The sequence below is a fragment of the Muntiacus reevesi genome, chromosome 1 (genome assembly GCF_963930625.1).
Source record: "Muntiacus reevesi chromosome 1, mMunRee1.1, whole genome shotgun sequence".
Classification (NCBI taxonomy): Eukaryota; Metazoa; Chordata; class Mammalia; order Artiodactyla; family Cervidae; genus Muntiacus; species Muntiacus reevesi.
Genome location: NC_089249.1, coordinates 78,643,899 through 78,671,233, shown reverse-complemented (window position 1 = coordinate 78,671,233; position 27,335 = coordinate 78,643,899). Strand labels below are relative to the sequence as shown.

The 27,335-nt window shown below is 47.3% G+C and overlaps 1 protein-coding gene across 3 annotated transcripts in view; it reads right to left on the bottom strand.

Moving 5' to 3' along the window:
- Positions 1-27,335, bottom strand: part of KCNN3 (potassium calcium-activated channel subfamily N member 3) — a 163,762-nt gene that overhangs the window by 27,160 nt on the left and 109,267 nt on the right. Inside the window, exon 1 of one of the 3 annotated variants that reach the window (XM_065903319.1) lies at positions 18,549-18,658. The exons of the other annotated variants lie outside the window; for them this stretch is intronic. The gene's annotated coding sequence lies outside the window, so the exon portion shown is untranslated. Of the gene's footprint in view, positions 1-18,548; positions 18,659-27,335 lie in introns of those variants that run through there. 3 annotated transcript variants of the gene reach the window in all.

Below are 27,335 nucleotides of genomic sequence, written 5' to 3'. Positions count from 1 at the left end.
GCAGCTTCGATCCCTGGGTCGGGAAGATCCTCTGGAGGAGGACATGGCAACCCACTTTGGTATCCTTGCCTGGAAAATTCTATGGACAGAGGAGCCTGGCAGGCTACAGTCCATGAGGTTGCAAAGAGTTGGTTGAAGCTACTTAGCACATTTATTGACTCACACTGTATTAGTGGGAGCCACACAGTACAACCTACCCTGTGGCTAGTATTTTGTATACAAACACTCTAATTCTCACATCTTGTAATGTATTTTTACAGGTAAGCAACTGGAAACATAGAGACATTGAGTGATTTGCCCCAAAACACACAGGACGTAACCAAAGTAAAGCCCATGTTCTTTTCACTCTTCCCTCAGCACCAGAGAGGTGGAAACGACTGCTGTGTGCATGGGGGAAGGATAAGGAAGTTTTACCAACATGAGGACACCGGGGCTCCAGTAGCAGGTGATGAGGTAACCATGGAGACAAAGGGTCTGATTTGGGAAGGCCTTGAATTCCAGGGTAAGAGGCTTGGATTTGGTCTTAGAGGGTTTGGAAATGATTCCAGGTCCTTGAGCAGCTGAATGACAAGATGACATGGCCCACTGGGATGAGTGGTCTGTGGGTGGTGAACAGGATGTTTAAAAAGATGCAGCCCTGGGGTGGACTAGCCAAGTGGAGAGCAAATGGCAAAGCCAGGATGTAGGTGCAAGTGGCAGCCTTCATCGCACACCTGAGCCTGGCCCGAGCAGACCCCGGTGAGCACATTATTAGAGGGCTGTTCAGCCCCAACTTGAGGCCTCTACCAGCAGTCAGAGGAGGGTGATTTTAGCCTTTCATAGCTGTGCGCATGAGAGCATGCCCAGAACTCCAGGGGGATATCTGAAGAGCAGACATCCCCTCCCCAAAGCTCAGCTGAGAAGATGCTTTCCCTCCCCTCCCCTACCTGCTCTGCTGGCTTCCCAGTGACACTCTGCTGCTACCCTAAGGGCACCCTGGATGCCTACTCCTCCCAGTTGGCCTCACCTCCCCAGGGCTGGGCCTGTGTCTGCTCACCTGGCTATACGGGAGTAGCATAGGCTGATGGTGTCCAAATCTGATCCCCAAGATGGAGTGTGGCCTGCCCCAGTGCTCCAGCCCCATTCCAGGTCTGACGTGGCCTTGGGCGGGCAGCCACTCTTTCCCTCCCATTCCCCAGAGCCCTGGGCTCTGCCAGGCCCTCGGGCTGATGCAGTCCCCTCCACTCACAGCCTGCTGCTCTTTGGCTGGGAAGAACAGTGGCGACCCTAGCTCTCAGGGCCTGTGCTGAGGTGTTGGTGGGGACTCCTTGAGGCTGTGAAGTGGCAAGACTCAGTGACAGATTGAATGTAGGGGCATAGAAGGGTGAAGACTTAAAGATGGTTCCATGCCACAAGCCAGCAACGTGCAAACATGTTGCAGAGTCAGAGTCTTCCGTTCATCAGACATTTCCTGGAAGGGGTCAGGTCTGAGGATGGTGACATCAAGGCAGTGCGTAGAAAGGAGGTGAGCCTGTGGTCTTGAGATTAGCTCGCCTGGCTTCAAGCCCCAGCTCTACCTTAAGTGGCTCAATGGCTGTGGGCAAATGACTTAACCTCTCTGTGACCTAGTTTCTTTATCTGTTGATGGGAGGATTAAGGAAAACAACCCACCAGCAATATTAGCACAGTGCCTAGCTCAGAGTAAGTGCACACTAAATGTCAGCAATAACTGTTATTGCTGAGAGTGGTTAAGTGTTATCAGTCCAAGAAAAAATGTACAGAAAAACACAGTGGCAGGGATTTACAAGTGCAGTGGATGGAGGGTCCCAGTAAGGGAGAAGTAGATGAAGAGAGGGATGAAGATGAAGGGAGGGATGAAGATGTCTTGGTATTTGGGCTGGAGAACTATCTGATGCAGTGGTGAAAGAAATCTGTCAGTTCCAGGACAAAGAAGGGATATGGGACACTTGGTATCTGAGAATGATTCTAGCAGCTACATGCAAGGCTGATTAAAGAAGGCAGGCCCCAGACAGGGAGTTTGCAGGTGCCCAGGGAGAGGCAACGGAGAAACTTGAAAGCCAAACCATGGGGTCTGGACTTAATTTGCTGTCTGTCCTTTGTGGACTTAATTGGTTGATTGACTTATGGGCTGTGCATATGGGTTTCCAAAGTACTCCTTTCTTTGCTTAAACTAGTGTTCCCAAACTGCTCGGCTGCCCTCAGGACCGTGGCCCATCCTATTCATATGTGGGTGGACTCCGAGGTAAAGAGATTAGACCTCAAAGTGGAATTAAGTAACAGCAACCAGTCATCTGTCTCTCTTTTTAAAGTTGAGGTTTGATTTCCTGCTTTATTTTTCTCTAAATTCTCTTTATGTTCTTGTGGGTTTCTTTTTCATTCACCATTTAAAATCCTCTGGTGTTAACTATGCATGCTGAGAAGAGGAAAGGGAGATCTTGAGGATGTTATTCATTCATTGTTTGTCCAACTTTGAAGATCTCCCTCCTGACAGGGGCTTTAGAAGATATGAACCGGACTTGCATCCTACTTTCCTGTGGCTTGGAGCATTGTCATGGAGATAAAACACACAGGCAAGTCACCAAGCAGGAAGCGATGAGTGAGAGAGCCGGGCTGCTGATTCAGGACTGTGGGAGTGGAGAGGAGGGAAAAATTGTTTCCAAATCTATTCACAATTTTAGAGTGGTTTACACTTGTCACAAATTCACATACTAATCTCATGATATTTTTTGCGATAGAGAATTTTTTTGAGAAAAGAGTCCCAAGTTTTTCCTTAAGGGCTAAAGAGGAAACGCTGTGGGCATGTTTTTAGGGTTAGTATAGTTATTAACTTATCATTAGAGTGTGGACTATGGTTTTTTCATTTTTAATATTTTGAAATAAATGATAGATATGGAAGATTGTATGACTGGGTAAAGATGGCAAATGCTATTTTTGCTTCCTCCTCATATCCCTCTGGGCTTCCCTCAGCTGGTAAAGAATCCACCTGGGTTGGGAAGGTCCCCTGGAGGAGGGATAGGCTACCCACTCCAGTATTTTTGGGCTTCCCCGGTGACTCAGATGGTAAAGAATCTGCCTGCAATGCGGGAGACCTGGTTTCGATCCCTGGGTTGGGAAGAGCTCCTGGAGGAGGGCATGGCAACCCACTCCGGTATTCTTGCCTGGACAATCCCATGGACAGAGGAGCCTGGTGGGCTATGGTCCACGGGGTCACAAAGAGTCAGACACGACTGAGTGACGAAGCACAACACAGCTTATCCCTCCACAACTCTCAGTTTTAGTTCCTTGCTTTTAAAAATAAGTGGACAACCAGGAATCCCCAGACATCTGAGGAAAGTCTCAAATATTAAACACACAGACCAAATCAGTCAATTAAACAAACAAAGAAAAAGGACTCTGGATCACAGACAATTAACAGAGAAGAACTCTTGAAATAAATCCTGTGATTAATATCTTAAGAGAGATAAATGAGATATTGAACCCATGAGACAAGGATGGCGTATACCAAGAAAAGTCCTCCTACAGGGCTGGAAGATAAATAGAGGGAGTCTCCCAAAAGGCAGAAAAAGAGAAAGAGAGGAAAATAGGAGAAAATTAGTGAATTAGTCTACCAATTCAAACACTAAGTTTCAGAAACAGAGAACTGGCAAAAAAAAAAAAAAGGAGGAGGTGAAAGAAGGAAAAGAGGGCAAGAAGTAATCATTAAAGATATCATTAAAAGATTTCCCAGAGCTGAAGGACACACGTTTCTAGATCAAGGGCCCACTGTTCCCAGCATAGTGGATGGAAATAGACTCACAGCAAGACAGATTATGTGAAATTTCAGAACACCAGGGGGAAAAGGAAAGATGCTACGGAGCTTCCAGAGAAAGAGAGGTCAAACACAAGAATCAGATGTCAGAGTGACTTTGGACTTTTTCACAGAAACACTGGAAGCTAGAAGGCCATGGAATAAAGGTTTCAAAATTCTGAAGGAAAATGATCTCCAAACCAGCTGAGGCTTTCAAAGATTTGCGTCCTCAGCCCCCTTTCTTCTGAAGCCACAGGAGGGCAAGCATCACCCAAACAGAGTAAACCCAGGAGGAAGCCCTGAGATGGAGAAGATTGGGGATCCACAGAGGAGACAGGCCCAGGGGGACGGTTCCTGGAGGTCCTTGGGTGACGGTCACACACCAGGCATGAAGAACAACCTGTCCAGACAGGAAGAGGTCAGACGACTCTGGGAGGCATTTCTCCAAGACAAAATTGATAGAAAACCTGCAGGGCCCGAACATACTGAGAAGAAACGTAAACAACCACCAGAGTCTCAAGTAAAATTAGTGATAAATACACAGCAAACTAAGCAAATGAACAAACATGATAATTAACTAGGAAAAACAAAAAAGTTCTGCAGGAAAGGAAAAGTTGTCCTTTACTACAAGGCTTAGCTCTGAATAGAGTCAAATTAGCGTTGGCTGAGTAACGTAAATACTGATTACTGATCTAACCAACATAGTGATATAATGATGAAAGGAGCATGGGGGGTGGGATACAGGAAGAGTTGGAGAGGAGGAAAGGGAGTTAAATCCTTATCTTCCACTGTGGGAAGGGGACAGATGATGCTGAAACTGGAGCACCAAAAAAAAACAGCAATATGAGCATGCCATGAAGAAACATGGAGGTAAAATTTACAATTAATTAGCAAAAGGAGGTAAATGTAGCTACTCTTGGAGAAGCATAAATGGGAATAACTGGTGGAGGATAGCAAATACCACAGAACAACTGAGTCTAAGTGTACGCAGCTGTAACTTCCATAATATCAAAATAAAACTAAACCTAAGGAAAAAAACACATAAATATACATAACATAAAATTGTTACGAAGCCTAAAAATAAAATAAGCATCCTTGAACTCACTGTCCTATTGCTCCTACATTTGTGTTCTTACCACCTTCAGCCTCCCAAATCTCCCCAGAGATCGCCAACATCCTGAATTTCATGTTTATCATGTTCTTGCTTTTCTTCACAGTGGTTTTCCTTTAAATTTTTTTTTAATTTTTAAATTTAATTGAAGTGTAGTAGATTTACAATGTTGTGTCCATTTCAGCTGCACAGCAAAGTGATTCAGTCATATATATCATGAATATATATATATATTCCTAATATGTATGTTCTTTTTCAGTTACTTTTCCCTTATAGGTTATTATAAAATATTTAGTATAGTTCCCTGTAATATACAGTAGATTCTTGTTTGTTACCTATTTTATATATAGAAGTGTGTATATGTTAATCCCAAACTCCTCACAGTGCTTCTACTTAGGTATGTTTACCTACCTAAACAATATATAATTTAGTTTCACTTATCTCTGAATTTCATAAAATGAAATCATACTGTAAGAGTCTATAGGCAACCTCTAAAATGACCCCCAGTATTCCTTCTCCTGGGGTATTCACACACTTTTGTAATCCCCTCCTTTTAAGTGCGGACTGGACCTAGTAACTTGTTTCTAAGGAATAGAACATGGCAGAATATGGCTGTCACGTCTAAGGTTTGGTTATGAGAAGACTGTGGCTTCTGTCTGGGAGACCTCTACCTTGATCTCTTTTGAATACTCTCCATTGGGAGAAGCCACACATGTGGTGGGGGACCTCAGCCTGCCCACAACCACATGAAAGAGCTTGGAAACAGAAACCCCTTTAGTCAAGCCTTGAGGTGAGACCACAGGCGTGAACCACAATCTCACGGAGACCTTGAGCCGGAGGTACCCGTTTAAGACGTCCCTGAATTCCTGACACATAGCAACTATGAGAGCGCAAATGTTTGCTGTGTTAAGTTGGTAAGTTACGGGGCAATTTGTTTCACAGTCGTGGATAACAAATGGGGCTTCCAGGTGGCACTAATGATAAAAGACGCACCTGCCAATGCAGGAGACGGAAGAGATGCGAGTTCAATCCCTGGGTTGGGAAGATCCCCTGGAGGAGGGCATGGCAACCCACTCTGGTATTCTTGCCTACAGAATCCCAAGGACAGAGGAGCCTGGCGGGCAACCATCCATAGAGTCGTAAAGAGTCAGACCTGACTGAAGCAATTTCATGCACACAGATGAACTTTTCTCTGAATTGCTTTTTCCCACTCAACATATATGTTGATATTTGTGACTATAATGTATTCTCACTACTGTACGGCATTTCATCATATTACTACACCATCACTTATTCATTCACCTATCGATGGCCACATGGGTGGTTCCTAGGTTTTTCCTCTAATGGGCAATACCGCTATAAACATTCTTAATCACAGCTCCTGGTTGTTTAAGAGTTTCTCTGGGACACTTACTTAAGAGTGGATTTACTGGTTTGTACATATTTAATGTCATTTGAAAACGTCAGGTTATTTTCCAAAACACAGTAAAAATTAGGCTTCTACCAGCAGTGGATACGTGTTCCTGTAACTCCATGTCTTTATCAATACATCATCATCTGACTTTAATTTTTGCCAAACTAATGGGTAAACTGGTATTGCGTCATGCTTTTACTTTACATTTTCCTGATGAAATCTGAGTGTCGATTTATAAGTTTATTGGTCACTCATATTTCCTCTTCTGTAAAGTACTATTCATGACTTTTGTTCATTTTTCTATTGGTTTATTTTTGTCTTTTTTCTAATTCATTATGAGTTCTTCATGTATTCTATATAAAAACTTTGTCAGTTTATATGTTGCAAATATGTTCTCCCAGTTTGTGCCAGGTCTTTTTACTTTCTTTATAGTATTTTTTTTTCTTTATAGTATTTTGATGAACAGAAGTTTTAAATTTTACTGTAGCTGAATTTATCATCATTTTAATTTATAATTAGTGACTTGTATAATTTGTTAAAGAAATCCTTTGCGATCTGCAGTTTTAAGACTTTCTTTTAAATGTTTCTAAATTTTGCCTTTCATATTTGTCTTCAGTTCACCTAGAATTGATTTTATGTATGCTGTGAGATAGGGATACAACTTCATTTTTTTTTATATGCTGCTGCTGCTGCTAAGTCACTTCAGTCATGTCCGACTATCCCAAATCCACTTAATGAGCAGTTCATCCTTTCTCCACTGAGAATGCTACTTCTGTCATATAGATTATTTGTGAAAGTGAAGCTGTTTCTGGGTTCTTTACTCTGTTCCATTGGCCTTTTTGTCCAACCCTGGAGTTACCTCTTCGTAGCCTTTTCTAGGTACCTTCTCAGAGCCTAACACATAAAAGGTGCTTAGTAAATATTTGTGGAATGAATATGGCCCGCTTCTTGCTTTTCCTGTCCCCTTGTGAGAGTTAAGTTGCTTTAGTAATTCAGTGACGCACGTTGAAGTGACTTCAGCTGTTCTCTCTGACAGAAAAACTTTTGTGAAAGTGGCTGCCAAATTCCCTGGGCTTGGAGTTGGTTCTCACTATTCTTAAGAACTCAGCTTCTTGACAGTAGCTGTGACCTAGCTCTTTTCACATGGATCTTAGTGATTTGATGGCTCTAGTTGTTTATGCTGGATCTGGTTTGCTTGTTGGAAATTTTCAGGAATCAAATCAAATCTTGAAGACAAGATTCTTTGTCTTCATCTTGTAGTATTCCCCAGCTTTGTACAGTTAGACCCGAGCCCCAAGCAGTAGACCCTCTGCTTATTCAGTTCTCCAGTGAAAAACCTAACATGTACCTAACGCAACCCTTTGGTGGCCTTGGATCCTGTTGGCACTTCCCTCCTCAGAACAGTCCTCTTGGCATCTTCAGTGACTTGTTCTCCTGCTTTCCTCCTGTTCTGACCATCCTTCTTGGCTTCTTATCCTGGCCTCCTCTTCAGTGTTGCTGTGCTCCAAGCTTGCCTCATACCTTTCCTGCTTCTGTATTGCCTGCCATGTCTTCACTGATCCCTTGTAAGTGACCTTTAAAGAAGCAGCTCAAAACCCATCCCAAGTCAATGTGGGCTCTCTGTCTGTAACCCCACACCACTCAGCTTCTGCACTCTCCATGTGCTGCTCACACACTGTGTCAGGCAGGAGACCACTGGTGTGGACCATTGTTAGGTGTCACGGTGAATCAACTATGTTTGAGTCTGGGTTTTACTCTGCAGTATCTGCATTACCTTGTCCTCAGTTTTCCTATCTATAAAAGGGGATAAAAGACACTCGCTCCCTGGAAGAATAGCTATGACAAACCTAGACAGTGTATTAAAAAGGAGAGATATCACTTTGCCAACAAAGGTCCATATAGTCAAAGCTATGGTGTTTCCAGCAGTCATGTATGGATATGAGAGTTGGACCATAAAGAAGGCTGAAAGTGAAAGTGAAAAGTCGCTCAGTCATATCCAACCCTTTGCAACCCCATGGTCTATACAGTCCATGAAATTCTCCAGGCCAGAATGCTGGAGTAGGTAGCCTTTCCCTTCTCCAGGGGACCTTCTCAACCCAGGGATCAAACTCAAGTCTCCCACATCGCAAGTGGATTCTTTACCAGCTGACCCACAAGGGAAGCCCAAGAATACTGGAGTGGGTAGTCTATCCCTTCTCCAGTGGATTTTCCCAACCCAGGGATCAAACCTGGGTCTCCTGCATTGCAGGCAGATTCTTTAACACCTGAGCTATCTGGGAGGCTGAGCACAGAACTGACACTTTCAGACTGTGGCATTGGAGAAGACTCTTGAGAGTTCCTTGGATAGGAAGGAGATCAAACCAGTCCATCCTAAAGGAAATCAACCCTGAATATTCATTGGAGGGACTGATGCTGAAGCTGAAGCTCCAATACTTTGGCCACCTGATGCAAAGAGCTGATTCATTGGAAAAGACCCTGATGCTGGGAAAGACTGAGGGCAAGAGGAGAAGGGAGCGACAGAGGATGAGATGGTTGGATGGCATCACTGACTCAATGGAAATGAGCCTGAGCAAACTCAGGGAGATAGTGATGGACAGAAAGCCTGGCATGCTGTAATTCATAGGGTGGCAAAGAGTCAGACATGACTTAGCAACTGAACAACAATAACAATACTTGTACCAACTGGCACAGAGGTACCTTTAGGATTAAATGAGCTGATATTTCTGAACCATTAGAACAGTGCCTGGGCACACAGCTGCACTAAAAATGTTGGCTATTGTTGTGCCTTCTTGTGTGTACGAGTCTGGCTTTGCCTTAGCTGAAAGAATCCAGGATCTGGAGCTGAAGGACCACCTTTCATAGCCTAATGGCTTTGTGACCTTGAACAAATTACTATCTCAGAATCTCTTCCTTCTTTAGGGAATCAGGGTGTAAGAATGTCTGCCCTGACTATCTCACAAGATTGTGGCAAAGAGTGAAAGTAGAAGGGCTTTGTCCACTGGAACATATGATACACATAAAGGGATGTGACTGCTTCTTGGAGAGCCTCCCACCTGGAGCATCTCCCACCTGGAATTTTGTCCTAGTGACAAGGGCAGCCACAAGGGGACATGGAGAAGAGGCAGCAGACACTGCCCCATAGGAAAATAGTCATTCATTCCTCCCAGGTTCTCCTTTCACTCATCCTCATCCCACTGCTGTGGGTTGACCACAGCCCTTCTGCATGGTGTCAATCCCTTATCACTATCAAATCCTACCTGCCTCATCTTCAATATATGTCCAGAATATGACCAGCCCCCGCCACCGTTGCTGCCACCATCTGGTTCAGGCCTACCTTCTCACCTGGACCACTGCAGTAGTCACCTAACTGATTTCCCTGCTTCTGCCTATATAACCCCCACTCACCACCCACTAACAGCAACTAGAGAGGTGCTTGCAAAACAGTATGACAGACCATGTCACCTGTATCCCTCAGACCAACAGCCGAAGTCTGCATGTGTCTCAAGAACCCTCCCCCACAGCACTGGGACCTCTCTGACCCCACATCCTAGGGACTGCCCCCTCATCCACTCTGTTCCAGCCATCTGCTGTCTGCACAGCTCCTTCTGTAGCCCAGCTTTACTCCATCTCAGAGTTTGGATCCCTGCCATTCCTTGTATCTGGAAGGCTCTCACAATTAATTGCAGGCTTTTGCTCAAAGTCAACTTCTCAGGAAGGTGTTCCCTGCCTAATCTATTACAACTACTGCTGCCCCAACCCCACCACACCCCACCTTCCTCTCCTGTGTCACTTTTCTCCAAGTGAATATCACCCCCTGACATGATACATGTTTGGCTTATTTTTGTGTTAATCGACTGTCAATACCTGTTAGAATACCAGCTTGCAAGGGCATTTGATTCCAGCCTTGGGGAGAAAACTGCCATTTTTAAGCATATTATGAGCCTTTGTTTAGGAGGATTTGAGAAATGCTTGAGGTACATGAAAGAGTTTCACTGAAATTCAAAGTCAGCTGCACAGTAAATGGCTTATCATGGTGACTTTAGGGTTACTCCATTATTCTAGCTACAGGTGAATTCACATCAAGACCCCCCCAAAAAAAGTTTTTTCTTTTCTTAAAAACAATTTCCCTTCTAAACATCTTATAATATGAAATAAATGGCCCTGGAGGCCCAGGGCTAACCATCAGCCTCCTGGACCACGTGTCTGATGACACAAGCATCCATGAAGTCACTCCCTCATCTGTCTCATTTCTATAGTCAATGCCCTATTTTTTAGAGTTGGCTTTGAATTTAGGAAAGTAAGGATGTTTCCCTCCACCAGGTAATTCAAGGCGACAGCCCTGAATCTTTCCAAGGCAAATCTAAATCCAGTCTTTTATTTCCAGCCCCAAGAACTCACAGCATGGGTGCAAAGCCTCTGGTTATTTTTAAAAGGGAAGAAAACCATCACCACCAAAACAGACAACTCCAACAAACAAGTTGCGGCGTGTCACCAAACAGAAGTGGCTCGTGGTTTTTCTGTGAACATAGCGGGCATGACTTTCTCTCTCAGAGGTGGCGGCATGCATGTCTCTCTGGTAGCTTTCCTCAGAGACTTTCGCCAAATTGGGAGACTTGGGACATCTGGCTGGTGTCATACATCTGGTGCAGCTTCTCTAAGGGGAAGTCTGAACAAGAACATTAACTCAGCTTTCTTGGGGTGTGTTAGTCTTCTCTGGGGTCTCTCCCTCCCCGTGTTTGGCTGAGAAGTTTTGTTCGACTTCCCCACTTTGCAAATGGTTGCAGCATTTGAGGGAGGCCAGCTGCCATTTCTTCCGTAGTCCATTTTCTCCGCAAAGGGGAGTACTGTCAACCTCTTTGAATGGTTATTAAATTAAAAACCAGATGGTTCATCTGGCAAAGGCTTCTGAGTCAGTTTCTCTATTTGCAATGTTTTCTTTCTTCTTATTAAAAAATATTTCCATGTTTCCTGATTTGGAAATGTTTAATAAAATGCATGAAGATGGAGAAAAACAATATGTTTGGAAGAAGCACTGTTCCCATGGGAAGCGTGTCTTCCACGCTCTTTGGAGGTGGTGTGGCGGAGACGGGATGAGAGTTCAGACCCCAGTCCTGCCATCTGTTCTCTGTATGACCTGGGTAAGGAGCTCATCTCTCCATGTCTTGGGCTTTCCTTCCATAAAACAAAATGTAAAACATCTCCCATGGGATCATGCTGATGGTTAGGTGAGATAACAAATACAAGACCCTGAGCAGCATCTGGCAGGCACTGGGGCTCGCCAAGAGAGTTCATTCAGTCAACAACTGTCAGTGACCCCTTACTATGCGCCTTGGCACTGACTTCAGGGAACTTACCGTCCAGTGAAGGAGGCTGACACCCAGCAACACAAAAGCTAGAAGAGGCTGACTTAGAATTGAGACACATGTTGACAGGCAGCATGGGTTGCGCTAAGCAGGGACACCCTCTGAGGACGCAACCTTTACCCCGAGCCACCCAGGATGAGCAGGGGTGAGGCCGGAGTGCAGGGTGGGGTGGGGGTGCTCCAGGTGAGGAGCCGGGAGGACATGGAGGGAGAGGCAGGGCGGATAGAGGGTGCTCTCTCCAAGCACCAGCGCAGGGCCTTGAGGAGCAGAGCAGCATGAACACGCTGGCTCCATTGCCTCACCGTCACCGGCTCCCTGGGCGCTTGTTTCCCTTCTTCCCCCTTCTCTGTCTCTCTTTCCACTGCCTATTTGTCTGTCTTCTCTCTCACCCGCTTTCTCTCCTTCCTCCTTTGAAACACCTCCCTCACATCCCTCTGTCTCTCCCCTCTCCGCTCCTCTCCCTGGCTCAATCTCTTTCTCACCCTCTCCTTGTGAGGAAAGCCTCCCCACAAAGGGAGGGGGGCTTCTGCCTCCAGCGAGTTGACAGTCCCTGTGGAGCTACCAGTCTTTCTTCGCCTCAGTTTGGTTTTGCTTATCCAGCAAGTTATATCCTGTACCTATTGGGTGGTCAGATACCAACATCAGGAGATAAAACAGCTCAGAGTCCCTGCTCTGGGAAGCCCCCAGAGTCAGACTCCTGGGATGAAGTGGGGAGGACTGCACCAGAATAAGACCACATGTCCTTGTCCTCCCCGGGCCCGGAGACCACCGCCCTCTGCTCTTCCAGAGGCTGTGTGCCTCCTCCTGGTTTCAGCTGCCACCCCAGGCCTCTGTGTGTGTCTGTGTGTCTGCTCCATTGCCTAGTCATGTCCAGCCTGTGCAGCGCCATGGACTGTAGCCCACCAGGCTTCTCTGTCCATGGAATTTCCCAGGTAAGAATACTGGAGTGGGTTGCTGCTATTCCCTACTCCACGGCATCTTCCAACCCAGGCATCAAACCCACATCTCCTGTGTCTCCTGCACCGGTAGGTGGATTATTTACCACTAGCACCATCTAGAAAGTTCTCCCAGGCCTCTGAAACCAACACAAACCTCCCCTCTGACCGTCCAACCTGTGGATCCACCTGCCAACATCGGACACATCCAGGGGACAGCACGTAAATTAATTCAGCTTATCCTGAACCCTGCTCATCACCTGCCCCTCCCTGTGCCCAGATCCTTCCAAATCCATCCTCTTCCTCCTGCATCTCTTATCTGTGGGCAATAACACCACCTGGCTACTCCAGGACGCTGGAGTGTTTGCAGAGTTCTTCCACCATCACGCCCCATTCAGTGAGTTGGAGTGTCCATTTGGGCTCCTTTAGTTTTTTCTCCTTTTTGACCACAACATGCAGTATGCAGAATCTTAGTTCCCCAACCAGCCCATGCTCCCTGCTCTTGGGAACACAGAGTCTTAACCACTGGACCACCAGGGAAGTACCTCCTCTAGATCTTTCAAATCTGTTCCTCACTCCCATCCCTGCCCCCACCTCCACCGCTGCTACAGAGGTGGCATCCTGTCCCATGTCCATCATGGCAGCAATCTCCCAACTAGTCTCCTTGACTCACAGTCATCCTGTGCTCCCCTCACACATTGGAGCCAGGGAAGTCTTTCCAAAACAAAGGACTCTCCTCCACCCAAAACCCACCAGGGGCTCCCCACTAGTCTAGAATGGGGGGTGGTGGGCTATTCTTCAGCCTCAGTGTGGAGAATACCTTGGGCATTCCCAGTGTGGAGATACACTTTGACACACCAACAACCTCTCCAGGACTAATAGCAGTTGAAGAGTTGACATTTGAGAAGGATTTACAAGGTAGTTTCAAGGTTGTCGCTATGATAACATCACTCTTGCTGTCTTATACTCTGATTTGCTTTCTCCAACAGAAAGGAAGGGCTGGGACTCCAGCTAGGCTGGCAGAAATGATTTATAACCCATGGCACACCCACAGCAGAAGTCAGGTATCTCAAAACCATTGTTCCTGCATTATTGGAATAAAAGAAAAAAGTAAATAAATAAAGTTGGTTACTGTTGTCTATGATAGAGGATTAAATCCAAACTCCTTAGACTGGCCTGGCCCCTGCCCACCACTCTAACCTTGAGTACAGCCACAACCTCTCACTGACGCCCTGGCAAGCAACTATTTACTTCCTACCCTATGCTCCCACAACTCTAAGCTCTGCTTGTGCTGGTCCCTCTGGCTGGAGTACCCTCAGGCCCAGAAAATCACCTCCTCCAGAAAGTCTTCCGGGATCGAGCCCCTGCTGCAGAGCACCCTGAGCCCCATGGTCCTCTCTGTCCCTCCCACTGCAGGATCTAATTGTGTGCTTGCTCCTGGGACTTGCCCTTTTCCACGGTCCCGAGCCAGCCCCAGTGGTCAGGCACTAGGAGGAAGCTCTGAGAATCGGCGGAAGGAGGCAGTGAGTAAACAGCGGTCCAGGGGAGGTGATGCTTAAACCTGATCTCATCTCATCTCCCCTCCGTGAGCCTCTGGTCTCTCATAGCTGCTGTCTTTGGTTTTCATTCAATTCCTCCCTCCTCGGCCATGGTTTTCCACCTGGGAGTTTTTTCTCTCCTAGTTGAACCTTTTCCCAACATCAATCACAGAGTGTCATTTGGAAGCAAAGAGGCTTCATGGCTGTTAGTGTTTTATATGTGGAGACAAGAATAACAGTGGCTGGGATTCTTGCAAGATATTTCATCAAAGACCTTAGTGATGATCTATTTCTCATCTCCTTTTATTTCTGGGGCTAACTCTATGAAGTGGGTAGGACTGGATATATAATCCTATTTTAAAAAGTAACAGTCATCATCATTTGTCAAATGACAGCCAGGTACCACGTGGGCCAAACCTTTCTGTGTATCATCTCACTTAATCCTCACAATAACAAGGTTTGCAATTGTCTTTTCCTGTTTTCCTGAGTTGGAAACTCAGGCTCAGCCAGATGAGGGAACTTGCACAAAATAAAACCATCTACGTGTGAGCTTGGGTCTGGCTGATTCCTCAGCCCCATCTTTGACACTATTACACCTATAGGTGGCGCTAAGTGGTAAAGAACTCGCCTGCGAGACGCAGGTTCAATCCCTGGGTTGGGCAGATCCCCTGGAGGAGGGCATGGCAACCCACTCCATATTCTTGCCTGGAGAATCCCATGAACAGGGGAGTCTGGTGGGCTACACTCCATAGGGGCTCACGGAGTCGGACACTACTCTTAGCATGGAAGAGTCTAGGATGCTTAGGACACAGAAGCAGCTGAGCACTCACATGCCTCTGAAGTGAAGGCCCAGTAAGGTCGATAGGAGAGATTGCTGGGGATGCGCCCTTTCTTGGGTGTCTGATCCTGGATCTATATTACAATGAGCCAACTTCACGAGGCTCAATTGGCAGAGCCAGGAGAGCTGCCCTGTTACAGCAGCGTAGGCTGTGCGCTGTGCAGCTGCGTGGAGCGCCTTTCACACCGCAGTCAATGTGAGTGGCGCCTCCTGGAGTGCAGTGCCGCGTAGGCCGTGGTCCCAGCTAGCGCCTCAAAGGGAAGAAGGGTGTCTTTCCCTTCTCGGTTCTGCCTTCCAAGAGAATTCAAGGCAGGCAGCTCCCCAGGCGACGCAATGTTGAGGAGGGCCCAGAGCTGCCGTCTCACCTGGGCAGCCTTAGAGTGGGAGGGAGGTGGGGGCTGCTCTGTGACCAAGAACAAAGAGAAGCCGGATGGAAGAAATACCCTGGGAGGGCGTTTTCTTGTTACTGTTTCCCAGAGCAGTGGGGATTCCAGGGCAGGACGTGGGGGCTCCGTTTGGGCAGCTTCCCCTGCCACGGAGAAGAGGGGATGCCAAGGAGGTGAGTGGGAAGAATTCTAACTCTGCAGAGGCGACCAAACCCATGTGGGGAGCCTGGCTGTGGGGCTTTGGGGCCTGCCTGTGGAGGGAGCGGCCTCTAACCTCTAATCTCGTTCCGCAAGCTTAGGCGCCCAGATGGCACACATCCTTGGACTTCCGGGGGCGGGCTTTGACCACGCGATGAGTGACAGGCTCTCAGGGGCTGGTCCAGGCCTGCCAGTGCCTCAGCCAAAGCACCCAGACCTTGGCTCATATGATTAACCGGAAGATCCTAGAACACATCAGAAAGAAGTCTAGTTCTGAAACTCAGGACTTATGTGGAAAAGGGAATGGAGACAGTCAGCACCCGCACACCCCAGCCCATGCCCCAAGGGGCACTTTCTTGCTAGAGGAACTTCTAAATCTTCAGAGCTGGCATGCCCCCAAGGTCTACAAGAGCAGCAGCTGGAAGGAAAGGCTCCTGTGCTGGGGCCTCCTTGCTCATCTCTGTGGCTCCAGGAACAGAATGAAGGGATCCAGCTGGAGAAGAAGAGCCCAGAGCATCCCAAATTCTTTTTTTCTGCCTCCTGAACTGAGAGATTCTTGCTGGGGAAAGAGAAGGAGCAAGGCAGAAGAGAGATGACCCATCTGGAGTTTCTTCTCACTTGCAGGACCTGGAGAGGGTGGTATAAAATCCCATGTGCTATCAGCAGCACCCTTGGGAGCTCCATCTGCTCCTCTGAGACAGCAGGGGGCTCTGCAACCCCCAACACAGGTTGGAGAGCTGGCCAGGTAGAGGAGTGGGCAGCTGCAGCTCGCATCTCTGATGCCCTATGAGGCCATTTTAGAAACACACAGATTTCCTAAATGGGCCTGATGGTGACAAGTATCCTCAGGAACACAACGTGGCTGTGCTGAGGGGTTTTGCTGGCAGAATGGGATTCTTCTAGGGAGCATTAACCAGAGGCCCAGGGCTCCCAACCTCTGGGCCTTTCTAAGGAAGGGAGAAAACAACCATGGACGTACCACCAAACACCTGGGCAGGAGGTGTTTTGCCTGTTGGGTAGGCTTTGTCTCTGGGAGTCACTGAGACTTGGGGCTGCCTCTAGTCCCACAAACCTCGTTCTTTCCAGGTAAGAAAATGGAGGCTGGAGGGGAGTGTGCTGGGCCCAAGTACACTAGGCTTCTCCTCACTGTGCTGCCTCTTCCTCCTCCACAAGGTACTCATCATTCAGCCTGTCATTCACCCGACAGTCAGCCCCAGGAGAGAGTCACTCAACAGGGAGTTTGGATGCTCTCCAACTTGTGTGATCCAGACAAGTTGCTTCCCTTCTCTGGACCTCGATTTCTTCATGCAAAATGTGAGGATTTTTCCAGTTCTAAGGTAGGTGTTTCTCTGATGACACTCTACCCCCACTCAACCTCCACCCAGTCTCTGGGGAGCATGTGGCTGGGCTGACTGCAGATATAGAAGCCAGTTATCTTCACAGACAGGAGGGAGTCCTTTTACAACCCATGGGGAACAAGATGAACTAAGGGCTTGGCTCAAGTGGAAACCATCCAGCAACCTCCACCCAGATCCAGCTGGCCACCCCTCGGTCAGCCATAGCAGGTGGCCACCAAATCAAACAGAACCTCTGATGGCTCCTACCCAGGACTTCTGACCACTGAACACCTGTGATTCCTGAGACAGAACAGGAGAGGGTGAGTTGGCACCCCCGCTGTTATAGAAGAGTCAGAACGGTTACACTCCGAGTCACCTGGGCCTGCCTGTCTGTCTTTCTCCCCCCTCTTCTTCCCCAACCACCCTGGAGAGGCCCCCCGAGCCTGCTCCATCCCAGCGGCCCAGCCCTGGCTCTATTTTACAGGATGCAGCCATCACAGAAGATGCTTGTTACATGTTGCCAGGCAACAAAATGCTGCCTGAAAACTACAACCCACCTCTGACACTTCATAGGGCTGGAAACCGGCAGATGAGAGGAGCCTGCCAGAACAAAGGGGAAGCGTCAGGAGGGAACACGTTGGAGCTGAGCAACCGCAGAAGCAAAATGAAAGAGCCCAGACAGTTGTATAAAGTGCCAAACAGCAAACAGATGGGGAGGAAAAACTGACTCACTGAAATGAGGGAGACAGACAGAGAAGGCGCCATGGAGGAGAGCCCTCCGCGGGTCAGGTCCTCAAAAGGACTCCTTTATTTTATTTTTGGTAAAATCTGTCATGATTAGAGCTGAGGTTGTTGATAAGGAGGATGATGCTAATGATAATGATGATGATTCCTTAGGCAAACACTTATCTATTAGCTTCTACTTTGATGAATGATTTTATGAAATACCCTCAAGCAATGGCATGATTTTCTGCAGACTTTCCAGGAAATATGATTATTTCCTAAAAGGAAGATCTCCACAGGCATCATCATCACCCCCTCACCCAAATACAAGGTCATGCGCTTGTTAGCTTAAGTGACCTTGGGCTCAGAAATCTCAAACACTGAGTGGATCAGGGAGAGACAAGCCCAGGGGATGCTCAGGCTGGATGGCTCCCCGGCTGCCAAAGGGACCTCAGAGGAGATGCTGGGCCATCAGCACGGGAGTGCTCCAGGCAGAGGACCCTCCCTCTCCAGGCAGGATCCCTGGGCCAGCAGTGAGATTCTGCCTCACATACCTCTCAAAGCCTCCATTCCTTCGCTTCTGAGATGGAAAAATTACTCCTGCCCCACCTACCTCAGAGAGTGCAGGACACAAGGAGAAAGTGCATAGAATGAAAAGCCATGAAGAAGAGGATAGTGTCCCTGACTTATTAAAAAATAATGTCTACCAAAAAAAAAAATAATAATAATAATACCTAACCAGGACTTCCCTGGCAGTCCAGCAGTAAGACACTGCACTCCCACTGCAGGGGGTGTGGATTCAATCACTGGAACTAAGATCTCATATTCTGTATGGCACGGCCAAAAAAACAAATAATAATAAAGCCTAACCTCCTACAAGTGCTGGGCATTCCAGAAAACACTCTCTTAAATACTTACCATCTGCTGGGTGAGAGGCAATTAATAAGCACCCTCACACAATGGTGGTGGGTTCCCTTGGATTCCGTTTTTCTATCAGTGCAATGGAGACAACACCATAAAAGATTCTTGGGATGGTTAAATGGGATGACGAATGCAAGAATCCAGGACTCAACAAATGATGGCTCTCCTCCTTCCTCAGGCTTGAGGTCATCCTTAACTAGACTTCCGAGACCCTGGCTCAGTCTCACCAGCCCTCCGGCTTTGCCTAATTTGGCCGCAGCAACAGTCTGGCAAACTCAGGAGGATATAGTCTAATTTCTGCAATAATGAAAAGCCTCAAGACACATTTACGCCCTAAATAAAATCCACAGTTTAAATTATAAACAAGAACAAAACAAATTAAGAATGCTGGTAACTAAGTGGGAGCAATTTCATATGTTAAACTTGACAAAGTAATTACAAAGCTACTACCCAGTTAACTGTATTCACATTTACTCAACTCTGTAAGTTTGACAATACAGCTGTTTACTTTATTAATTTTGACATGTACTTTTTCAGAAAACGTCTAGCCAGTCTCCAACCCCGCCTTCACCACCCCCTAAAAACTGACATCACGGCATTCAAAGATGATGGGCCATTTCCACCTGTACCTGCTAACAGGAAGTGGCTTCCCACTAAAAGTTGCTGTTTGTTTTTCTACAGCACCAATCATAATTTCCATCTAGGTAGCAGATAGCATGCCCTTAAACAAATGATAAGTTAACTTCAGAGTCCCAACTGAAAATAAAAGTTAATTCACTTTGCACATTTTGCTTTTTCTCCTTTGGCCCCAACACAATCACAGAAGACAACTCCCTAATTCAACAAATAACCCAAGAACCTGACAGCAGGCAGTCAGGATCCCGGGGTCCCAGGTCACTTCTGCCCTATGAGTTGGGGACAGGATGAATCACCGAGCCTCATTGAGTCACCATGTTCTAATCCACTAAACAGGATCTCTGGACTCTATTCTGCCTGCTTACTTCTCTGGGTCGTTGGAGAAGCAGAAGAGCAAGAGTCCTGGATTTTATGTGTTCCCCAGCTTTTTGTGCCTTCTCTTATTTGAATTTCACACTTACACAGGAAGTAGGTGAGACAGACTTATATCTCCAACCTACAGATCAGAAGAACAAGGCTCAGGAAAGGAAAAGATCCAGTGTTCCCCAAGAACCATCTACACTCATAGGCACTTGTCTTATTTAATAGAGGGTAAATGACTTGCCCGGCTTCCCAGGTGGTGCTAGTGGTAAAGAATTCGCCTGCCAATGCAGGAGACGCAAGAGACATGAGTTTGAACCCTGGGTTGTGTAGATCCCCTGGAGTAGGAAAAGGCAACCCACTCCAGTATTCTTGCTTGGAAAATTCCATGGACAGAGGAGCCTGGTGGGCTAAAGTCCATGGGGTATCAAAGAGTTAGACATGATTGAGCACACACACACACACACACACACAAGTAGCTTGCTCAAGGTCACACAGCTGGTGCCCTGTATTAGGCTGTGAGCCAGGGTTTTCTGACTTCAGGTGTCACTGCTTTCAATTTTGTAGGCAATGAAAGCTTACATTTAGAAATATGAGGTGGTGTTATAACCATTGGCTTCCTGGGCGCTAGTGGTAGAAAAACCACCTGCCAATGCAGGAGACCTAAGAGACCCAGGTTATATCCCTAGGTTGGGAAGATCCCCTAGAGAAGGAAATGGCAACCCACTCCAGTATTCTTACCTAGAGAATCCCATGGACAGAGGAGCCTGGAGGGTTAGGTCCACAGGGTTGCAAAGAGTCAGATACAACTGAAGCGAATTTAGCACCCACGCATTACGATCATTGCTACTGTTACTGAAATTGAACCAAATGGGTTCTATTGTGGGTTAACTATAGAAGACCTTGAACAGTAAAACAAGGAATATGACATAACCTTCTAAAGGGAGAAACTGCAGGACTTTTGGGGTGAAAGAATGTATCTAGTGATAGTATAATTTGAGGTCAGAGAAGCTACTTCTACAGTTCAGTATAAGATGACTGGGATCTGTGTCAGGGAGGCAGCAGGAAGAGCTGAGTCTGGGAGACATTACAGTGTAAGAACCATAGGGCTTAAGGTCTGAATAAGGGCTGAATGGGGGTGGGCATAGGCACAAAGATTGTGAACAGTTTTGAGCCTGTGAGATAGTTTTGCCCCAATAGTCCTTCTCCCCTTCTTCACTGGTAAAAGAGTCCAGGAATGAGTAATGGCTGCCAACAATAAAGACTACATTTTCCCAGTCATGTGAATGACCAGTGAATGTGAATGGAAATGACATGTGTTACTTTTAAGAAATGTCTTTAGAGAAAAAAAGCACACATTATTTTGTCCCTTCCTCCCTTCTGCTGGCTAGAACATAGATGGACTAGCCAGAACTCTGGCAGCCTTCTTGAACTACAAGGAAGAAGCCATATACCAAGGCTGGCAGGACAAGGCAGAAGAAGCCTGGGTTGCTAATGCCATGAAGCATCACACCTGCTTCTTACTGACACTTTCCCAGTCTTCTTTTGCATAAGAAAGAAACTTCTATTTTGTTCAAGCTGCTATTTGTTTGGGTTCCCTGTGATTTGCAGCCAAAAGCTAATACTAACTGGAAAAGTTCTTGAGAAAAAGAAGATAGAAACAGAAAAGCAGAGAGAAATGAGGGGCAGCATGATGAGTCTGGAAGGACTGTTGCTGACGCTGAAGCTCCAATACTTTGGCCACCTGATGTGAAGAACCGACTCATTGGAAAAGACCCTGATACTAGGAAAGATTGAAGGCAGGAGGAGAAGGGGGTGACAGAGGACAAGATGGTTGGATGGCATTACTGATTCAATGGACATGAGTTTGAGCAAACTCTGGAAGATAGTGGAAGCCTGCGTGCTGCAGTAGGGGGTTGCAAAGAGTCAGACACAACTTAGTGACTAAACAGCAACAACAATGATGACTTTGAACAGAGGCTTAATACATGGGACATTCAGTCTTGGCCAGGTACACAGGAGGTATTCAAGCACTCGACTCTGCCGCCACCACCCTTCTAAGTCACCATTTTCTTTTGCCTGGTCTGTGCAATGGCCTTCTAACTCTTCCTCCTGGGCAAGTTTTCTTGCCCATTTCCAATTTATTCTCCTCAAGGTGCAGAGTGATAGTCTTAGAATGAATGAGGTTGTATTACTCTCTGACTTAAAACGTTCAGAGGCCTCCCACTGCGCTTGCCTTTGACCCCTTAACACGGCCCCTGGAGTCCCCTCTGCAGCTCAGGACTTGCACAGTCACAGGCCCATCCATATCACTCTCCTTCCAGCCACTCCACAACCATGCTCTTTGCCAGCTCAGGACCTTTGCACACACTGTTCCCTCTTCTTGGGAAGCTCACTCCCTTGGTCTATAAATGACTTGTTCCTTCCTATCCTCTAGATCTAAGCTGAAATATAACTTCTCTGTGGAGAGACCTTCCAAGCAGGTCCCACCTGAGTAGGATTCCTCTCCAACCCCATTACTTAAAAATCATTGCAACCTTGTTTATCTTAACACCTTCAACAGTATGTACCATAGATTTGAAAGTACATATATGTGTCTTGAGTTGTTATTGTTCTATACGGTCTTCCCTGGTAGACTATAAATCCCATGTAGGCTTATATGTGTGTTTTACTCTCTAAGGTATATTTAATGGCTAACACAATGCCTGGTGAACTGTAGGGCTCGGTAACCATTAACGTTATTGTTACTCAGCAAGTGATGCATAATTGAACATTACAGCTCAGGGGACAGACTTGGCTCAATGTTTAGACTTAGGAGGTGAGGATGCATTCTTGAGAAAGTGGATGCATTCTCTGGGGTGGAGAATGTCATTTAGGAAGCAGATCTGATGGAGGAAAGAAGGGAGTGGGGAAGACCAGTATGAAATGGTCCAGAGAGCAGAGGGTGGAGGGAGTGAGCTCAACATTTGGGCATTCCCTGTTTAAAGATCTGCACGGGTCTGATAAACCACTGCTTGTATCAGCAGGAAAACTAAGGCAGAGAAATGGGCTCCCAGACCAGATCCCCAGCACCTTGCTAGGGATGTCCGTGGAGACCAGTAACAACTCCAGACCAAGCGTATACTTACAAATCTATGGCACTTACTGTTGAAGGTATTAAAAGAAACAAGGTTGCAATGATTTTTTTTTAAGTAATGGGGTTGGCGAGGAAACCTACTCAGGTGGGACCTGCTCGGAAGGTCTCTCCGGAGACCTCAGGTTTCAGCTGAGATCCGAACGAAGAACGGTAAGAAATGAGTCATGTCCTGGAAACAGGACATGAGCCTCTTGACACTTAAGAGCCCTACCTGGTTCTCCAGTTGGCTTAACACCCCCGGACCTGAACTCAGCTGTGGCTCAGTCAGGTGGCGGGCCAAGTGGTCACAAGGCACAGATTAGGCAGGGCCTGTGCAGTTGAACTCAGGGAATATTAACAAAACAGGGTATGGGGCTATAGGATGTTCAGTTCAGTTCAGTCGATCAATCGTGTCCGACTCTTTGCGACTCCATGAATCGCGGCACGCCAGGCCTCCCTGTCCATCACAAACTCCCAGAATTTACTCAAACTCATGCCCATCGAGTCAGTGATGCCATCCAGCCATCTCATCCTCTGTCGTCCCCTTCTCCTCCTGCCCCCAATCCCTCCCAGCATCAGGGTCTTTTCCAATGAGTCAACTCTTCGCATGAGGTGGCCATGTCAGACTTTATTTTTTTGGGCTCCAAAATCACTGCAGATGGTGACTACAGCCATGAAATTAAAAGATGCTTACTCCTTGGAAGGGGCTATAGGATAGGATTGTCCAAAGTGCTACACCTAAATGGAGATGTGCTCTGCCTCTCGCTCCCTAATTCCAGGTCATTTTGCTTGTTCTGGGAGATGCTTGCCCTTGCTATGGGCCACTCTCAAGCTGCATTAAAGAATAATGGTGAGAAAATGAGAGGTTGCCTAATCCTTGGGGCACTGTGTTCAGTCTGGGACCTCCAACTGGTGGAGACATTGATGAACAAGGAGGAGGGTGAGCAAGAGAGTGGAGTCTGATCAGGACAGAGTCCTGTGAGGACTTGTTGAAGGATCAGAGACCTTTAGATTGAAGAAGATGAAACCTGAATTCTCAAATATTTAAGGGGCTTCCCCAGTGGCTCAGTGGTAAAGAATCTGCCTGCAATGCGAGAGAGAAAGGAGGCTCAGGTTCGATCCCTGGGTGGGGAAGAGCCCCTGGAGGAGGGCATAGGCAACCCACTCCAGTATTCTTGCCTAGAGAATGTTAGGGACAGAGGATCCTGGTGGGCTACAGTCCATGAGGTCACATAGAGTCAGACGTGACTGAAGCAACTGAACACGCACATGCACAGTGGAAGAGGGAAGACAAGCCTGCTTCACTGGGTACTCAGCACGTGCTAAATACTTTGCTCTGTGCTAAGGGCTTTTTGTGAATTATCCCATTTCCTGGATGTCCTGAGGCTAGCTTGCTCAAGGTCATGCTGCTTAAGAGGTGGAGCAAGACCCCAAGCCTGTATCTGCCTGAAAGGCAGTGGTTTAACCACCAGCCTATCTTGCTTGAATTTTTGTGTGGCTACAGAAGACAGTGTTAGGACCCAAGTCAGAAACTGCAAGGAATTTAATTTGAACAAAGATTAGGAAGATAGGTCTAAGTCAGAGTTGTCTGCAGATTGAATTGAATAGTTATTTAACTTTTTATTTTATATTGGAATATAGTCAATTAACAATGTTGTGATAGTTTCAGGTGGACAGTAAAGAGACTCAGCCATACATATACATGTATCCATTCTCCTCCAAACTCCCCTTTCATCCAGGCTGCTACATAACATTGAGCAGAGTTCCCTGCAAGACAGTAGGACCTTGTTATTTACCCACTGTAAAAACAGCAGTGTGCGCATGTCCATTCCAAGCTCCCTAACTATCTCTTCCCCCTCATCCTTCCCCCTGCCCTGGCAACCATGAGCTTGTTGAATGAATGGTCTTTTAGAGTGGTGAGTTCCCTGTCCCAGAACATGGTCAGTAGAGGCAGCGTGACTCTAGAGAGATTAAGTATATGTACAATGTCCAAGGTTGATGGTGGAACCAGAAGCCAAACTGTCTTTTAACCCTGAGTTCAGGCTGTAAGCAGCCTCTGAGCACTGTCACCACTGTGTCATTGCATGTATTGGCTCAGCTGAAACATGTTTAACATTTCCAAAGGGAGTTTTACTCACTAGACTCTGTGCCCCCTCTATTGTGGGGGTGGTGAGCCCATCTGGCCCTTCTCAGCATGTCCGTGCCTGTCTGGGGGCTTCATTGGCAGGCAGATCCCATGAACTTCTTGGGAAAACAAAAGAACCAGGTGTGATAGGGTTGGTGGGTTCCCAGGGCCACTATTCCCAAGCCACCAGGGGACGGTGGTTGCCAGGGAAACTCTTGGGCAGCGTGCAGAGCTAGAAAGTAGGCATCCAGGTGGGGTGGGAGGTGGAGTGGGGCTGGGGATGCTCAATGAGGTGCCACTTGGAGTGTAGCATATCTCACCCATATTCCCTTCCAGCTCAACCTCTGGGAGGCTGGAGCCAAGTCTCAGGGGATGGAGGAGACTCTATTAAGTGGAAGGAGAACATCTCATGAAGAAAAATCCCCCAGCAGCTATGCTATGAGAGCAGGAATGCAGGGTTTCACACTAGCCTGGGCGGCATCAGCCATGCCCACGGTGGAGGGGGGTGGAGAGCACAGAGTGGCAAGGAGTGCACATGACGTGTGCCAGGCCACTGAACACATGGAGAAGGTCTGTGCGATGAGGTCCCATCCCTTGCTGGTGGGGGCCTGCACTGAGATGCAGGGCACCATGGGATCGCCAGGGGCAAACAAAACCACCCCAAAGTTGAAAAATGGAAAAGTTGACAGAATGTAGATTTCCTGTCTTGACAAATGTCAGCCCACAAATAGATGTGGCTGACGCAGCTTACAGGAACCCCTCCCTTTTCCTCACCTTGGCTCCCTCCAAGGATTCCCACCCTTGTAAGATTTTTGGCATTGTCTCCTCCTAGTGGTGCAGCCTTTTTTCATTTGGTCCTAGGAAGAGAAGCCTGGGTCCCCTTAGGCATCTATGATAAAAAACAAGCAACTGCCCTCTTATACATCAAGGATGGTACTAACTGTGTACCATTCTGGGTGGTATCAGAAAGATGGTCATTCCAGCTCTTTTCTGTAGGGCTTGATTCTCAGATCCTGGTTGAGAAAGTTTGAATGATTCTTTTCAGCTGGAGAAAGAGCCCTGTCCTTATCTGGATTCACCCTAAGGCAAAAATCCTGGAGGCAAAAAGGCACTGGCCACCTCTCAGCACCAGGCTTCCCCAGTGGCTCAGCAGTAAAGAATCCACCTGCTGTGTAGGAGATGAAGAAGATACTGGTTCGATCCCTGGGTGGGGAAGATCCCTTGGAGGAGGGCATGGCAACCCACTCCAGTATTCTTGCCTGGAGAAGCCCATGGACAGAGGAGTCTGGTGGGCTACAGCCCATTGGATCACAAAGATTCGACACAACAGAAGCGACTGACCACAGCACCTCCCAGTGAGAGCGTTTAGGGAAACCTAGTGTTTAGTGTAACAGAGGCAGGAGGAATTTGGAGATGGGCTTGACTGTTAAAATAGAATGATTTCTCTGTACAACAGAGTTCACTTTGCACACACAATGTCCCAAACTTAGTGCTTCAGAATGCTAATTTTTGGGGGGATTTTCCTCATTTCTTGATTCCGCTAAGATGTGTCATTCATTACTTATAATTTGTGAATGTTATTTAATGTAAATAAAAGTACAAATAAACCAGTCACAAATTAACAATTGCCATGCCAAATTGTCAAAGAGCACAAAAACACTGCCAATAAGAAAGAGGAAAGAAGTTTTGAATCAGAAATAACAGAGAAAGAGCAAGTGGTCTGTGAGCGAGTAAGGATGGGGGGAAATGCAAAACATGCACAGGAAATAAGAATGGGATTCTGCAAGAAGCAGGAATGAGAGGCAACGCTGGGACAGAGGACCAGTCCTCAAGTTTATTCTTGTGTCTCTGGGCGCGGGCGCCACAGCAGGGTTGAACCTGAACTCTGGCAGTGCCCGGAGCAGCCGACTGACTCCTCCCCGAAGCCCGCCCCTGCCCTGAAACCCCGCCCACCGCCAGCCTCCCCCCTCCCCCCACCGCCAGCCCCCCCCCCCCCCCCCTACCGCGCCCCGTGCACCAGCCTGCTCCAAAGGCCTCGACCTTGCAGGAAGCACCTGCAGGCTGGCGGTTTCTCTCGACTGGATGGGGCGCTCCCGCGTCATCGCTGGGCCCCCAGAGCCTGACCCACCCAGACCCGGTCCTGAAGAGCTAATGCCAGCGTGGCCTGGGATCACACCCAACCTGCAGACCTCCACCTGCTTGGACACTGGTTCTAGGTCCTCTCGTGGTCACCCCGCGGCCACAGAGGGGCTGTAAGTGTCACCCCTGCCTGGGGGAGGGAGGACCCCAGCCTAGGCTTACGTCGTCCTGTTACCTTGTCCACTGAGGCCAGTGCCTGCTAGATCTGAAGAGGAACCCTTTAGGAAGGAACTTTTATTGTGCTTCTCTGAGAAAATTACGTGTAAAAACTGAGTGAGCCATTCAACTTTACTTTCAAGCCCTGTTGATACAACATGTGAGCTTCTGTGGAAGATGAGAAGAGGGACTTTGTGGAGGGAGAAAAAACAAAATGATCCCTTTTTACATTAAAACACACACATACACACCG